Source organism: Balaenoptera ricei, chromosome 11, assembly GCF_028023285.1.
Source record: "Balaenoptera ricei isolate mBalRic1 chromosome 11, mBalRic1.hap2, whole genome shotgun sequence".
NCBI lineage: Eukaryota > Metazoa > Chordata > Mammalia > Artiodactyla > Balaenopteridae > Balaenoptera > Balaenoptera ricei.
In genome coordinates this window covers 98,236,048-98,253,997 of record NC_082649.1, presented here as the reverse complement: position 1 = coordinate 98,253,997, position 17,950 = coordinate 98,236,048, and positions in this window count along the sequence as shown.

Below are 17,950 nucleotides of genomic sequence, written 5' to 3'. Positions count from 1 at the left end.
AGCAGATACAACTGTGCTGAGGCAGGGGCATGCCTGGAAAGTTCAGGAGAGAGCAAGGAGGCCACAGTGGCTGGTTGGAGTAAGCAAGGGGCACGGGGACTAGAGGTGCAGCGGGGGGGGGGGGGGGGGGGGGAGGGGCGCGCGTCCAAGTCAGGTAGGGCTTTGTCATCATCATCGTGTCTTCTCAGCTTCTACTTGACATGACCTGAGAGGCCTCGTGCCTCACCTGCACATTCCTCTCCTCCCAAGTGAAGAGCCTGGGGCAGAGAAGGGATGGGATCTACCCTGTATTTTCTCCGGATCTTATGAAGGCCACACTTTCTAAAAATCCTCATTTTCTAGTTTCCTTTGAAAAATCCAGTTTGATGTCCTCAGCACCTTCCTTCAAGATCCTCCCTTTCAAGCCATGTCCATTCCTTTCCTCAGCTGTGATTCCCATTTTGGAATCTAAATGTGCGCCTCTCCATTCATTTCAGGATGGAGAATCATATAAAATGCATACAGTGTTCTCAGTGTTTAATTTTTAGCTCAGGGATTTAATCTGACAAATTACCCTTTATCTCATTTATGGTGAGGGATATTCACCAACATTCCCTTGAACTAAAAGGCAAGGTAACATATTTCTTTGGGGAGGAGTGAGAAGTTGTATTAGTTACTACGGTGAAATTACTAGCAGCAAATCTAATGTAATCCTTTAGCAATTGCCAAGTATAACCCCAACGCTTGGAGAAGAAGTTTATCAATAAATGCAGTAAATGTCCTCCACAGCATTGCCAGAATAGGAAGAAAACTTTCTATGGCTCTCTCAAGGTTGAAAGTGAGCTCAAAGAATCCCTCTGGATCACATTCATCCAAGGCTAGAATCATAAAATAGAAGACTGATAAAACAAAGCACCCAGCTATCATTTGTTCTTAAGAAGCAGTGTCAAAAGGTCTAATTTAATCATTTGTGCTATTAAGTAGAAATTAGGTTTCCATGGATGCGGTGGCTTTAAACTTGGCAAGATTCTGGTCCTCATTAGGACCATTAGGATCTCCTTAGTTTTCTTTCTCTATAGAAAACAGACTGATAATAATACTCCCTTTCCAATTTGCAAAGCCACAGGACCCTCTAGTTTAGGTACCTAACTGAAATATTTGGGTGATAACCTCTCAGGTCCAGGTGCTTTGGGGAGGGAATTATGTTCTGGACACACTTGGGGTTTGGCCAAGGAAACCTCACCTGAAATCTCCCTACCCCGACCCCACTGCAGTGTTGGAATAAATGGACTTGATCTTGGACTAGCATGACCACTCAGTTCTGGTATTTGATTGGGTGACCCCATGGATATGATCTGGAAGAGAAGAGCACGGAACCTAGAGCTTCAAGTATGACCAGGAACACATAAAGCATTCAATATTTGTCTTTACAATATTGTATAGATTCAATTTTCATTTATATTTTATAGAATAACTTTTAATCCATCCCTCCCTTCCTTCCTCCCTCCCTTCCTCCCTCCCTCCCTCCCCCCCTTCTTTTCCTTAAACAAATACTTAATGAGAACCTACTGTGTGCCCGACATTGTACCAGGTATTGGAGAATAGCATAAATATTGCAGAAAACTCCTTTGTCTGAGACAACTTCTAATAGCTAGATATTTATGAAAATGCAGTCAGCTTTTTCAGAAGGAAGGAAGTCAGGCCCTGGAGTAAGTACCCAAAGTTCAACCTTTACTGAGATAGTTGTAGAATCTCAGGTCTAGAAGTAGGGTCAGGTTCAGGAATCTCGCCCAACTGCTGATTCAGTCCTTTGATGGTACCTCAAGTGTTCAGTCAGTCTTTTCTTGAACACTTTTATGGATGAGATGCTCCTGTAACAGCTGCTGCATTTTCAGAAATGTATAATTTCCAGAAAGTAACTCTTTTGCTTCAGCTGAACCCAAGTACTTCTTCTTATAATAGCGTTCATTTCTCGCTTCTGGGACAATGCAGAACAAATTTGCTGTAATTTAAGGTTTTTGTCTGCCTTTCTAATTGAAGCCAGGTTTCTCATCCACAGTGAATCGTCTCTTTTGACCCTGAGCACTTCCTTTCACCTTGGTTCCTTTAATCCCTCTTCCTTTGGCTTGACTTTCAATTCTTCCACCTTCCTGGTCACTCTCTGATGTCTGCCTTTTAGCCATTTTTCTGCTGACTGATAGGTAGGGAAAGGGAGCTGGTGGAATTTAGATCAATGGTTTGTCCTCTTTGTCAATACTTCTGGAAGGTTCCTGGAGAACATTGCTACCCTATAACAAGAAAGAACATTTTGGGGGGTTTTGCGAGATTTCATTTACTTATACTATCCCAAATATCATGGGATCTTGGTGCTGTAAGGGAGCTCAGAGATAACACACCCCAACACACTCATTTTTGCAGGAGAGAAACTGAGGCTCAGAGAGCGGAAGTGTCTTACCTGAGACGAGACAGACAATAGAGATGACAGTGGCAAATTTGGGAATCAAATCCTAACCCATGTCCCCTGATTGGCAGTTTAGTGTTCCTTCCCTGGGGACACAGTCCTTCACTTGTCCCTTGGTACCAGGCTCTAGCTGGGGACAGAGCTTCCCTGGTACGTTTGGCCAAAGAGTGGCCCTCGCTAGTGGGCGTTCATGAAGCACACACCTTCAGGAAAGATGCGCTTAGAGCATCAGGGATGCAGGCGTGACCCCTTAGATCAGCCCTTCCAGCTTCAGAGTGAGAGATGGGACAGCTAAGTCCTTCTGCATCCCTCAATTCCTTAGAACAGAGGTTGGCACACTGTGGCCCTCAGGCCAGAAACAATTCATGGCCTGTTTTTATAAACGAAATATTACTGAGACCTAGCCATACCCACTTATTGACGTACTGTCTCTGGCTGCTTTTGCTTTACAATAGCAGAGGTGAGTAATTGCCAGAGACCACGTAGCCTGCAAAGCAGAACATTTGTACTCTCTGGTCTCGTGCAGAAATCGCTTGCTCGTTACTGCGGTAGAGAGTTGGGAATTCCAGTAGTGGCCCTGGTCAGAGTCCCTGCCTTTTTGTTAATCTGTCTCTGTAGCCTCTTTGCTTGACTCTATCAAGACACCCCTGGGTAATTGCATTATTATTTAAGTCAGTGAATGGAGTAAAACAGGCCGGAAAGTCCAGTTCAGGCAAAAAGGATATATATATACACACACACACACACACACTATGGCATGACTTATGTACATAATAAAGAAGCAACGATCAATGCTATATCTTATTTATAGATGCATGTATATTTAGTAAAAACACAAAAACATACAAAGGAATGATAACCACAGACTTTAGGGCAGTGATTACCTATAGGTGTGTATGAGGAGGTCCAAGAACTATGGGGTAGGGTAGGCTTAGCTCTGTAATTTTTAATTAAAAAGAAAATAGAGTCTTGAAGAAAATACAATGAGATATTAATATTGGTTACGTTTGACCTTTGGATATTTGGGAGTCTTATTATTTTCTATACTTTGTTGTATGTTTTCTATGTTTTATAATTAAAAGTAAAAACAGGGAAGGAAGGCAGGCAGTCACTTGGGTCAGTCATTTAGCTTCTCTCAATTTTAGAGAAAACCTTTAGGTAGGTTTTTCCAAAGTTTGGGGTGAAGTTTTTATTCATCTATTTAAGGAACAACAGGTGACAGGCATCACACCCACAGAGAAAGAAATTTCACTGACGCACTCCATTCATATGTATGTATGTATTTAATGCTCAGTATTTTAAATACACAGTCAAATACATACTCTTGTAAGGATTCAGTATAGTTTGTGAAATTCTACTACTATTTCTCAACCTAATACTAGAGGTATTATGATAAAGAGTGTTTGATGCATATCATTTTGTCTCCTTCTGTACATTTATAAGCAAGTGCACGCATTTTTTTAATCCCCATTAATAATCTCATAGTGTATGAATTGTTCTAAGAGCTGTGTTTTTCTTGGAGCTATTTCTAATTCAGAACATAGAAGTCTGTTCCTGGTTGTATATCCAAAAAAAAACCCCCAAAACACTAACTCAAAAAGATACACGCACCCCAGTGTTCATAGCAGTATTATTTACAAGAGCCAAGACATGGAAGCAACCTAAGTGTCCATCAACAGATGAATGGATAAAGAATATTCAAACACGCAATGGAATACTACTCAGCCATAAAAAAGAATGAAAATTTGCCATTTGCAGCAACATGGATGGTCTTGGAGGGCATTATGCTAAGTGAAATAAGTCAGACAGGAAAAGACAACTACTGTATGATATCACTTTTATGTGGAATCTAAAAAAATGCAAGCAACTAGTGAATATAACAAAAAAGAAGCAGACTCACAGATATAGAGAACAAACTAGTGGTTACCAGTAGTGGCAGGGAGGGGCAATATAGGGGTGGGGGAGGGAGAGGTACAAACTACTGGGTGTAAGAGAGGCTCAAGGATGTGTTATACAACATGGAGAATATAGCTAATATTTTGTAATAAATGTAAATAGAAAGTAACCTTTAAAAATTGTATAAAAAAGTAAAAGAAATATTTTTGAAAGAACATAGAAGTCTGCCTCTTTCCACATAATGATGCATACATTTCATAGTCTGCATGTATCATATTTCATTTTTCATTCAACCACTTTCCTGTATGAACCATTCTACATTTTCTTTGTAAAATGAAGCTCCAAGGGTATGAATTTTAAAATGTTATTTTCCTCCCTTCTGTGTGTGCCAGCATTTTGCATCTAGTAGTCAGGTAGGGTTATCCAGTTTGGGGACTCTATAAAGAGTGGAGGGATTTCTTAGCCAAAATTTAATGAAACTTGTCTACAGCACTGGACCTACATTTCTATACTGTGTACTCTGTAGACATCTATACACATTAAGTCATACATGATAAACTAGTGTGCTAGGATAGCAATCATTTGTATTAACTTATTAATTATATTTGTATTATTTGTATTAACTAATGTAATTAATTTTAATTAGTATTTATACATTTATGTAACTCAGTCTGGTTTTCCATACTTTGACAGTGGTAGGTATATAATTTTTGTCTTATTTTATCTTATTTTGAATTGGGATCTTTGAAAACTCCTTTCATGAAAGATCACATCTTGCTGGGAGTCAAACCTGAAAAAAAAAATCATTTTTCATTGTGCAGGACTGGGACTCATGTTTATCACCATTAGTATTTCTCAGGGATGAAGCCTCTGAAATACAGTGCTGTTTCATCTCTTCACTCCTGACATAGTGTTGGGTACATAGCCACAGGCAGCTGAAGTTGGATATATATATAATTACAAAATACCTTTCTGTACACTGGCAAGATCTCCTTGTTTTTACAAGATACTCAAAATCTGTCGTAATCACCTTTCTATTTCCCAAGAGAGTTCACAAAGTTTAATAGCTTCTACCAAGTGTATCTCGAAAAGGTTTGTTTCAAAACGTTTATACCTGTACTTCCTCACCGTGATAAGTGTGACTTCTTTGAATCTGTGTTGAGCTTGAACTATGACTGAAGAGAAGTTAGGACATTCACAATTAAACCAGATAGAAAGGCCTAAAGCTATTTCCTTTTCTTTGTAAAATGAAGCTCCAAGGGCATGAATTGAAAAAACATAGTATCTCTGCCAAATTAATTGAGAATAAGGCTGGATTTAGCTCAGCAGTGGTTGCCTAGCAACCAAGCTACATGTTGGAAAGAGGATGTGGGCACTTTAGCCCCTGGGTACTACTTAAGGCACTGAGTTCCCTTGAAAGATGTGAGGAAAAAAAAAAAAACAAAAAAAAAACCTCTGTGCTCTTTTGGAAGTTTATATTTAAAGATGCCTATGACCCATACCATATGCTTGGATGGACTTTCACCTTTTAAATCAGATTCAGCATTGAAATTCAGCTCGATTGTCACCTCTTCCATGAAGCTTTCCCTAACCCTTCCCGAGGACCCTCAGAAATTGGGTCTTGTCTGCTTCCTCTGTGCTCCCCTCAACTCCTGTATTTCATTATCTCTGCACTCATCACAGTGTTCTGGAATCATTAACTTGTTCACGTATCTGTCTGTCTGCCTGTGTGCCCTACACAATTGTAATTAGGGACTGCCTCTTGTTTTTTGTGTTGTTTTTTTTTTTTTTTTTTTTTTGTATATCCCATTCATAACCCCATGTCCTGTACTTTGTAGATGCTCTGGCTTTGTTCATTGAGTGGATGGATGGATGGATGAAGAAATGAATAAAATTAAAGAGTCAGTCAGGCTTCAGGGAAGATGCTACCTATTTTAGCAGATGTATCAAGGATTCTATAACGTGTGCATGGAATGGGGTAACTCCAGCACATAATGTTAGGAGGAGTTTGTGATAAGCCTGTCTCAAGCCATGTGCGAAAGAGTCTGTTTGAGTCAAGTTCGCTTCCCCCTGTTTTCTGTTCTCTGCCCTAGAGGCTGCCCAAGCAATTGTGGCTGGTTCTTAAAGTGAGTTCAGATCATCTGCTGATTGGCCCTGACTTCTGGGCGTGAGGTGGGCAAGTCTGCCTGCTTCTCCTTGCTTTCTTGGAATTTGCCTGTGGCTTATTGCTGTTTCTTACTACTCAAGAGATGCTTCTCCCTTTTCCTTTTGGTGTGAAGTATTCTTCATCTCAGGTTGGCATAGGGGAGTTTTCTTGAGGAAACGGTTGATTCCCTGTGGCTGTTAACATGTGTATTTATGACTGTAATAACCTAGAACTCCCCCAGATAACCCTTCAGAAGGACATTATACATCGGGCTGTTTCCTGAGTAGGGAGCTATAAAGCGAGCTCATTTCTCATATCTAGGTCTTCACATACAAGTTTTTAGAGGGACTCTGTTTTGATCAGGGTTATTGCAAGAATCAGATGGCACACACATTGTGTAGTTTGAGGAGAAGTTTAGAACAGGACTATTTACAGAGGGTTGGCCAGGGCATAGGGAAACCAAGAGAGATTAGGTACCACTCTAGGCTAGACATAGCCTAGATCTGAAGGGGAAATGGGAAAGAATGGTTACCAAGACATATTGGGGCACAGAGCATGGTGGAAGACAGCGGAGAGGGATCTGGAAAGGCACGTGGTCAACACAGACACCCCGATAGAGCGCACACGTCATGGGCCCTGTCAGCGGAGACCATGCTTCATGCAGCTTGGTCTCCAAAATAATTTGGGGGAAATATTTTGACCTTTTCTTATGAATCTTCGACGGCTTCTGTAGATTTTTTTTTATCTTGTTCCTCTTTGGCATTAGCCCTTTACTAGTTTGCTCATTTAAGGGCTATAACACCCTATAAACACAAAATTTCCTTGGCTTGCTGTTCTCTCCAGGAGAAAGTCCACTTTTAGTGGCATTTGAGGATCTTCAAACTCCGGCTCCAACTTGTCACTGCTGGGTAGCTCTTATTCATCTTTCAATACTTACTAAAGAATTGACTGGATGAAAGTGAGAGAAAGCTGTGCTCTACTGGTTTAGGCAAGCAATGGAGTTCAGTGGACAGATTACTGCTCAGGAAGGGCAGGTCTCTGAGCAGCTTCTGGGATCTCAATACCCCACGGTGGGCAGGTGTCTCTCTGGAACACCTCCATTGATGTGACTTAGCTCCCAATCCTAGCTTCTATGTGTTTCACTTCAAGTTCTCTGGGGAGGCAGTCTGAATGGCCCAGCTCAGGTTATGTGTATACTGCTGGTCCAGTTAGGTTTGGTCATTAGAGATACAAAGTAGCCATTGTTGGCCCTGGGAACTTCTTGGTGGGTAGTGGTGATGGAAGAGACAATTCTTGGAGAAGAAAGGACAGACTGTGAGATGGAAAGACACCTTAAAAGGTTATGTAATACTAAGAGCTAGCTGAATTGTGATCTCTATTTATTCATTTTATTTAAAATTTTAAAATTTTTATTGAGGTATATTTGACGTAAAATATTATATTTGTTTTAGGTACATAACACAGTGATTTGATATGTGTATATTGTTGTCAGATGGTCACCACAGTAAGTCTAGTTAACAAGGTCACCAGACATAGTTATACATTATTTTGTCTGTGTGGGACGAGAACCTTCAAGATGTACTCTCTGAGCAACTTATAAATAAATATGTAACCGAGTATTATTAACTCTAGTCACCATGCTGTACATTACACCTCTAAGACTTATTTATAGGTGGAAGTTTGTGCCTTTTGACCCCCTTCACACATTTCGCCCATCCCCACCTCTCGCAACCAGCAATTGTGATCTTTTTAAATGAGGTCTCCTCAGATTTTCCTGGAAGCTTCCATATCCTTTTGTATTATATACTTGTTATAATCTAAATATTTTTCTAAACACTTGTTGGTTGCTCCCCTAGGATGGTGAACTTAAGGAAAAACATCATATATTATTCATTTTTGTATACTCAGTACCTGACACAGTGAACAGAGAGGCACTCAATACTTTTGGTAAGAAAATGAGCGAATATCATCGTGAAAAGATAGTAGGCATTGGAATCACAAACTTGTGCTGAGTTACTTCATTCACTGCCTAAATCTATTGCATTAAGCCAGTCTTTAAGTTCTTTCAGCTCTGGTTTCTTCACTTCTAATAGTAATCACCCCATAGAGTAATGAGGACCGAATGGGGTACTCATGAATCAATAACCCATACATGAAGGGTTTAATTGATTCGAGGCTGTACACTGTTGCAGTCAGATGGATCTGTTTTTGAACCAGCCATTGCTTCTTGCATGACATTGTGCAAGTCACTTAACCTTTCTGGGCCTTTGTAAGAGGAAAGATAAAAATACCTAGTTTATAAAGTTCTGGTGAATACTATGCTTCATAATCTGTGTACTCTGCTTGGCGCTTGGTGACTGCTTGTATACATTTCCGATTACGATCAAGGCCAATACTAGCCAGTACTGGAAAGGAGAGGAAGTCTAATTCCATGTTCCTATTAGTTGTCACCCATCTCATCTGCGTACTTACTGCGGGGCTACCATGTTGTCTTTCATCTAATCATATGAAATGACCTTCCCTTTAAGCAATTCCACTCGAGAACTTTCCTGCTCTCCCCTCCACTTTTACTAAGGTGGGGTCCCCTGGTGGCTCTTTTCCTCCTGCAAAGACTGAAGTGAGCTCAGCTTATCATCAATTCCTGATAAGATTGTAAAGGATGCTAATGAATTCACATCATCTCTCAGACAACCATCATATGCATTTTTATGAGCACATTTTAAAGATTCGAAGTGAACTCAACAGAGTGCCTCTGTGGAGAGATGTGCAGTCATTGGGCTCAGCTGGTGGGTGAGAGGTCTGGAGACACATGTGCCTTTCAGCGTCCCATAGATGCTGGTCCTCAGGGAGGGATGCCCCTGCTTGGAGTAGCCTTTCAAACATTCAGTTCCTTTTCTAAAGCAAAGAGAACTCTGGCGTCATTGAATAGGCATAGAACAAAACACCAGGATGCTTTCCTTTAAGTGACAGTACTATCACCTCTCACTATATTGATCACTCCCACTCTCACTAACATGGTCTTTCCATCAGTGAAGTGGGGCTAATCACCATCCCACTTTTCTTATAGGATAGCTGTGGAAACCAAAGGAAGAGTATATGTGAAACATTTTACAATGATCCATGAAAATCAAGGACATGTTTCTAAGAGTCTGAATTTCACGTGGTTCAAAGTTTAGAACAGTACCTGTTAGTCTCCAAAAGATTAGTCTTTGTGTACTTACTCTCTCCTTTAAAAGAAAGCTCTAGACTTTAAATTCCATTATGTAGTCCATTCCAAAGCATAAGAAATAAACTTCGCAATATGGTTTAGGTGTAAACTTCAGAAACATTTTTTTTTTCAAATTTGATCCAGGCAAAAGGGAGACATCAATATTAAAAAGCCACCTCTAAACTGTTCTGAAGTTTGAATAATACGCAAGAGAAAGGGAGCTTAGTTCTAGATGTTAAAGAAATATGATTTTTACATGTAAGTTTACTGTAAATTCAATTATATCAGAAGTAATTAGCACAAGATAAAACTTATATACTATCATTCTATCCTAAACTAGCCACTTTTTGCAATTTGCTACAATTATCTAAGATGTATTTTATAGACTTTGATGTCTAAACAGCATGGTGCATGTAGGTGCATTTAAACAGGTTCTATTCTAATATGATTTAGGAGTAATTACATCTGTGCATTGAAGGGCAGACAGATACCACTGAGGACCTCCTTTATTTAGGATGGAAAACTTTATTGAGCTTTCTGCCTTAGCTGGTTTGTCAGCCAACCAAAGCTCTTTGTGTTCACCAGGTTACAAATTATGGATTTTGTGGCTTTTCTGTCAGCACAGGGAAGGAATTTAAAACCAGAATAAACAAAGTGCTTTAACATTCTAGAGACTGGCTTCATAACTTCCTTTAATAAAAGTCAGTTCCTTTATTAAAGAGAGACATATTTCTGATCTCATATTTTCCCTTCTTTTGCCCTCAAAGACGGCACTCATAATGTTCTGTTTCCACAATTGTAAATATTGGATGGGTTTCAATTGAGTTGCTCTGTCATGATTTCTTTGAAATCATTCTATCCTATGAATACCTCATTCAAAAACTTACCATGTCAGTTTCCTGATTTTTTTAAAAATTTATTTATTTATTTATTTATTTTTGGCTGTGTTGGGTCTTGGTGTCTGTGCGAGGGCTTTCTCTAGTTGTGGCGAGCGGGGGCCACTGTGCATCGCGGTGCGCGGGCCTCTCACTGTTGCGGCCTCTCTTGTTGCGGAGCACAGGCTCCAGACACGCAGGCTCAGTAGTTGTGGCACACGCGCTTAGTTGCTCCGTGGCATGTGGGATCTTCCCAGGCCAGGGCTCGAACCCATGTCCCGTGCATTGGCAGGCGGATTCTCAACCACTGCGCCACCAGGGAAGCCCCAGTTTCCTGATTTGTAAGAGAGATCAGTGATGGCGGGGTTGTTTTGAGAATTCAGTGGGGTAAGTAGTATGGGACCTAGAAAGCTGCCTGGCACAGAGGAAGTGCTCGGTGCGAGCCCTCTACTGCTGTGGTCATTGCTGTCCATGCTGTTGTCACTATCACCTTTGGCACCGGGACCTTCTTGTATCGTATCCTTGCAAGAACATGAAGATCAATGGACTATTTTTGTTTCTTGTGCTCTGGTAGAATCCAGAAAGATTAGACCAACTAGTATGATGATCTCCGAGGAGATAAATAGGAAGTTTTATTCCAGAAGCTTCAGTCTTTGAGAGTCTTCCTCTTGGGAGCAGAATGATGAATATTTGGAGTACCCCAAAGCAGAATGATGAATATTTGTTTCTCCTTTCATTTGTTACAATTTTCCTGAGCCAGAAGCAGTAGTGGATTCTGCTGTCATTTTGGTGTTCCCTAGCTATTCTTGTGGGCACATCGCCTGATTCAGTTATGCTTTATAAATTTTAAAATACGATTGGAGTCTCCATCCTACTTTATCTCTGAGTCTGAGAAATATAAAAATGAAAAATATAGTGGAAGCCTGTATTAGTTAGGATTAAATTCAGCTGTGTATGAAAGAAACTCAATGAGCAGTGGCTTAACTAAGAAAGCAGGCTTCTTTTCCTGCTCTCACATAAAAAATGACCCATGGTTGGCAGTTCAGAGCTTGTATGGTAGCTTCACATTTATCATCGACCCAGGCCTATTCTCTTTCTGCTCCTCCATCCTTAGTATGACTTCCATCTTCAGGGTTGCCTCATGGTCATGAGATGACCATTGTAGCTCCAGCCATCACGTTCATGTTCCAGGCAACATAATGGAGGAAAGGAGAGGAGAAAAGGTGTGATTCCCCACTGAATGAGATCTCTTTAAAGAGCTTTGTGAGGAGCCCCACGCTGCAACTTTTGCCTAATATCTCAAAGGAAGCTGGGAAATAAAGAATCTTATCTAGAATTTGCCGAAAATCATTTACAGTTTGGGGGTGTATCTGTACACCCGTAATCTCCATCAACTGACCAGTCTGGAGCTCTGCTTGCAGTTGGATTCCATGGGGGCGAGCAGAGTGGAGTACGTGGGCTATGGAATCAGACCAATCTGGGATTGAATCTGAGTCTGCCCCTTACTCCTTGGATGTCCTTGGACAAGTCAGGGAACTTTTTTGAGCCTTAATTTTATCATCCGTCCAATAGAGATAATAATAGAGCGTGCTGTATAGGGATCAAAAGAGATGACATAAATACACACATTTTTATCCAATTAATAAATTTAAAAATGAGTACCAGTAATTTTATTTCTTTTAGTGCACCTTATGGCTGAAACATTGTGTCAGCTTTTACAAATGTCATATCTCACCCTCACAACAAGTTTGCAAAATATTTTACAAATGAACAAATCAGAAACTCAAAGCAGCTGAGTAACTTGACCAAGATTATACAGAACTGAAATATAAGCCCTCCCTCCCAATTAAAAAGTAACAGATTTTTATGAGTCTAATGATTATGCTTTTTCCTTCCAAATTAGATTGTCTCTTTCAGATCCAGGTTACAATTAGATACACAATACATACAGGTTTATGTAATAACAAACTGGGTTCTAGTAGCATTTTCCTTTACTGATTGTATTCACTGGGCAAATACCAGGTGCTGGCAGAGATGGTGAATTGGGGCTTTAAGCCTAGACTTGGAACTGGTTATATCCTGGCAACGGAGTGGGATGTTGCTGTAGCAGAAAAGTGGGGAAGGTTTTCTACCTCAGGCATTGTTTCCAAGTCTCTTTGTTTCTGGCTCTTTGTCACCCTATGTAGCCTTTGACTGAAATAACCTGGTCAGATCCTATTGTTCTCTGCCTCTGGCATCTGCTGTGCTAGTTATCAGGTTGAGTTGGACTAATACGATGCACCCTTGGAGGGTATATACAATGCCTACATGATTTCTGTTGATGGTAATCAGTGGATTGCCATGCTAGAGAAAATCTAGGATGCTGTCCGTGCCACGGAAAGTGTGACTGAATTCCCAAGTGAGCGTCAGGGCAGATAAAGCAATTTCTAAGCTGGAACCTGAAGGATTAATAGAGATTTGCCAAAGAAAGAGAAGCTGGAAGAGTATTCCACGCAGAAGGAACAGCATATGTGCCTTTGACTCTGAGCTCTGACTTTTGGACATCCGTTCTTGGATTATCCCTACGCTTACCTTTTAACTTCTGCCTTGACTCCGCCAGGGCTGGCTTTTAGCCTCAGCTTTTGAAAGCCCGTCATCAAACATGGATGCCACCACCTTGAACAATCTGCCGTTGGGATTTTGTCCACCTAAAGCCACTGTTAACAAGCCATTCTGCTGGATTGTTCCAAAACGGAGATGGCACCTAGGCTTTGCTTCCTGTGCCAATGCTAATAGTTTGTTGGTGGCAGCCTGGACAGATCAAAGAATACTTGAGGATTAGTGGAAAGAGTCCCACAGTTAATTAGTGATGCTTTCCTAGGTTCAGAAACAGAGTCCTGACATGTAGGTATTGGCATTCTTGGGTCCAAAACACCCCTTCTTCCTTTCCATTCTGTTTGAATGGAACTAGGAAAAATGTCAGAGAAGAAGCAGGGCACCAGCCAGAAAGCACAGGTGATAACATCTCCCGGCTCTTCCTTGTGGCCATTCCGGCCTCAGCCTGTAAAATTTGGCTTTTGGTAATAATAAAAAGCTGGCTCCAAGTTCCCTGGGCCATCTCGATGCTCCCTACATTTGCAAGTCCCTCAGACACCCAACTGCTTCTCCTAACATACCTGCCAACAGTAAAGTGTCTGCCGTAGGGGATACCCCTTACGGAAATGACTTAGGAGAGGGAAGAACATTATCTCTAGTCACAGAGTTGAGGATGCTTCTAGTCGGCAAGGACCTGATCCTATGACCTCATCTTCATAAACGTTTCCTGCTAACTGACTAACAAGCCACAGATAACAGTCTACTTTTCAAAAACGTTAAAAATTTTTTAAAAATATTACTCTAATTATTTCCCTGCTTAAGAATTTTCCTTGGTCCCGTGGACTGCTTGCAAACTATTCCGACCCCTCCATCTTGTACTCGACTTTCCAGCTGCACAAACAACTGTTTTACTCTGTGCCTTTGTCCATTCAGACTCTTCCACCTGGAACCCTCTTCGGTTCCACTTTGTCTGTGCAGCTATTCCTGTTCAAACTCCAGACCGTGCTGGAGAACAAGCATCTTTGCAAGCACCATCCATCCACGCCCTCAGTTCATCTCTCTCTCTCATTAGAGCCATCTCTATGCTCTTTATGTACTTATATATTATTGCCCATGGAACATTGGTTGTAAATAAATAATATGCCTTGGTAGACTGTGAGCTTCCTGAGGGCAGGGGTTAGATCTCCTTCATCTTCTAACAAGCATTTAAACTAGAGTCTGGCCACCTCAGATGTTGAATTTAACTTAATCATTGGGAAAAAAACCCCCATACTACAATGCTCTTTACATCCACATTTTTTCTCTGGGTTCTGTGCATGTCTGTAGTAGTGAGGAAACTTCTGGCTAATCAAAGACAGAGATATATGCCCATTTCATTTGTTATTCTTTGAATTCTCCTATTTCATAGGTTATAGTCAGGACGAGGAAGAGTAGGACTAAAAAGTAAACATTTTGAGTTACTTCAGTGCAATTTGGAGGGACAGAAGGCCATTTAGTTTTCCTTGGAATTTTTACCAAAGAGATTTGTTTTTATTTATCACAGCAGGGTTCCAGGCAACATCTTTCCTAGTTATGTTAACTGAATTATTCAGATTGCTCATGAGTTAATATTGTCTTATCTCATGTTTCCAACTCATTAAATAATAACCAAAACCCCAAGTAATTAAGGCATTTAAAAAATGGCATTAAGTGCTATTGAATTGAGTCTCCCTCCTGGGTTTGTTGAATAGCTGGGTAGGAAACACTTAACCCCTGGCTCATATTACCTTCCTAGGGAATGGCCGTCATCCTTCTGGCTTCTTCCCAAATGCACTGGGCTAGTTTTCTACACTGGATTCTCGAAGCCTCTTTTCCTATTAACTATTGTGCTGTTTAGAAACATGTTGTCAGTTAAAGGAGAAGAAGGAGAAAGATTGTGAGCTCCCACTTGTCCAAACATGCTTGTTTGTTTGCTCGCTTTGACAGCAACGAACGTTAGTGTACCCCAAGCACCCCAGACTCCATCAGCTTCTGCTAAAGAATGAAGTTAAACTCCTCCTTTTAACACCAGAATTAAGAAGTGAGCCCCCATCATGTTTGAATGCAGAAAGCTCTGTCTTTAGCAGGTTTGAGTCCTTGGCTATCTCTAGATATCTGCAGACAATGCCTGAATATTCCACAAATTCATCCCGCTGGCTCCTCCTCCCAGCTTTCGGCTCTAGATCACTGCTCTCCTCTTCTGTTGGTCGCATCTTACTGTCTGAGGAGGGTCCGCTCAGGGTTGGGATTCCTTCTGTAACTATTCCTGGGCCTGGGTACAGCCTCTTCGTTTAACTCACCGTAGAGATAACTAATACAGGGCAGTGAAGGCTTTGAAACAGTGGAAGGCAATTGGAGCACAAAAACTGGAAATGCCTGTCAGGTGCAGCTACTCTCAGGGCTCCTGGGCTAATGCTCCCTCTGCAAGACCTACTGTGTGGGTCTGTTATGAGTTGAATTGTATCCCCCAAAAGAAATGTTCAAGTCCTAACCCCCGGTACTTCACAGTGGACCTTATTTGGGTATAGGGTTTTATAGATATAATCAGTTAAGATGAGGTAATAAGGGAGTGATACGGGCTCCTTAATCCAACATGACTGATATCTTTATAAGAGAGAGACATAGAGGGGAGAAGGCCATATGCAGACAGAGGCAGAGATGAAAGTGATGCAGCTGTAAGCCAGAGAAGGCCAAGGACTGAGGGCCACGCCAAAAGCAAGGAAGAGGCAAGGAAGGATTCTCCCTACAGATTTTTAGTTGGAAGCATGGCTCTGCCAACACCTTGATTTTGGACTTCTGGCCTCCGGAGCTGTGAAACAATACATTTCTGTTGTTTTAAGCCACCTAGTTTGTGGTACTTTGTTACAGCATCCCTAGGAAACTAATTCAAGGTCCCTCTTCCTAGTTTCCGGCCTGTCATCATATTGCAGTAAGTAGCTCATGTTTCCAAACCAGAGTACCCTTAGGCTACCCCTGTCTGTCTGAAGCCCAGATCAGATTTGGAGCCCCTCCCTGTCTAGCCCCACATTTCCTCTCTTCTAGGATGGCTGATGGTTTGGATGCCCATTTTCTTCAGGAAAATAAATTAAAACTTTGGCTGGCTCTCTCCCAAGAGCCCTATTTGTGATCACCACCACCACCAGCAGGACAGTATAAGGGGGCACAGCATTAGCACAGCAGTTGAGGTGATTTTGGCATTCTTAATCCAGTTCCTTGTAGAGTCCCTCCAGCTAATTTGCTGACACAGTCCCTCTCTCATTCCTCCTTTTCTATGACTTTTGTATAAACAGGAACACATCTATCGTCTAATAATAGGCACTCATTTTTAGGGACCCTGCATGAATTAGAAGACTAATGTGTCCATAGAGAAAGCATAATCTGGAAAACGTTGATACAACGAAATAAAATTTTTTACAGTCTATTTCAGAGAAGTTTAGATTGTCTTTGCCTTCTGTTTCTTCATTCTGAAACTCTTTGCTTCACCTTTGCACAATCAAAAGCTACATCAGAGTGATTTTTCCCAAAATAAAGGTACAGTTTTTCTTTCAAGCTAATTGCAAATTTCCACCTATATGGTAATTTGACAAAAGTATTAAAAGTGTTGAAATGCCAGTCCTCATTTACATACGCCATCACCCTGCTTCTAACCATGAAGGTTTTCAGGAAATAGAGATAAGAGATCAAGGCAGACAGGGAGATGGGGGGTGGGGGCGGGGAGGGGAGAGAGAGAGTGAGAGAAAGAGAGAGAGAGAAAGGGAGAGAGAGAATTCTCAACCCCTTAGGATTGGCTGGTCCTCCCAATTACCTCAAGTGCTTTGTTGTTTGTCTGTTTTTGTCTTTTGTTTTGTTCTGTTTTCATTTGAGGATTTCAATTCTTTCTGCTGTCTCTTCTTCCATGAGTAATTGCTCCTTGGATTATACTTCTATAAGGTACTTAGAACTGGAAATTTCATAAATAAAAGGAGAAATAGCTCAAAAGGGGTAAGATATAGAGAGCACAATGATAGCACTGCTCTGAGGATGCAGTTTCTCAGCACATTGCCCCATCCCCAGTGCAGTCCTGTGATTGATTGGTGATGTCTGCCATGGGGTGGGAGGAGGCCGAGATGCACTCCTAGGATGGATTTTCTGTTCCTGTGCGGTCCACCCGATCTGAAACTTGTGCTATAGCTACCCTTCTATAGGTTAAGCCCTCTGTATCAGGGATCAGCAAATTTGGTCCACCACTGTTTTTGTAAATAAAATTTTATTGAATGCAGCCACACCCATTCATTTGCATACTGTCAGTGGCTGCTTTCACACTGCAGAGGCAGAGCTGAGTAGTTGCCATAGAGCTTGTAGCCCACAAAGCCAGAAACATTTGCTCTCTGGCCCTTTACAGAGAGTTTGCTGATCTTTGTTCTATATAGTTCCAGTCCTGGGCAAACGCCCCTCTTCTTGAATCTGCTAAGTCGACTGGTGCCATCCTTCAGGACAGAGTATTTTATGCTCTAGCCTGAACTTTGTCAGTAACGGACAACTGAAATCCAAATCAAACAATCTAGGGTGGAAAAGCAGAATTTTGGATCGTAACTGGAAGGTCCAGAGATAACTGACTTCAGGTACAGATGGATCTCAAGAGGCAAATTCCGTCGTCAGAAGTAATGTCCCTATCTGCATCTGTCAATCTTGCTTTTTTCTCAGGCACCCAGGAGTCCCATGTTTATAGTTGACCAGTTATCCCAATAGAGCAATGGCATCTCCTTCCCGATTAGTCCAGCATTAGTCCCAGGATTGTGTGTAGAGAGACCACC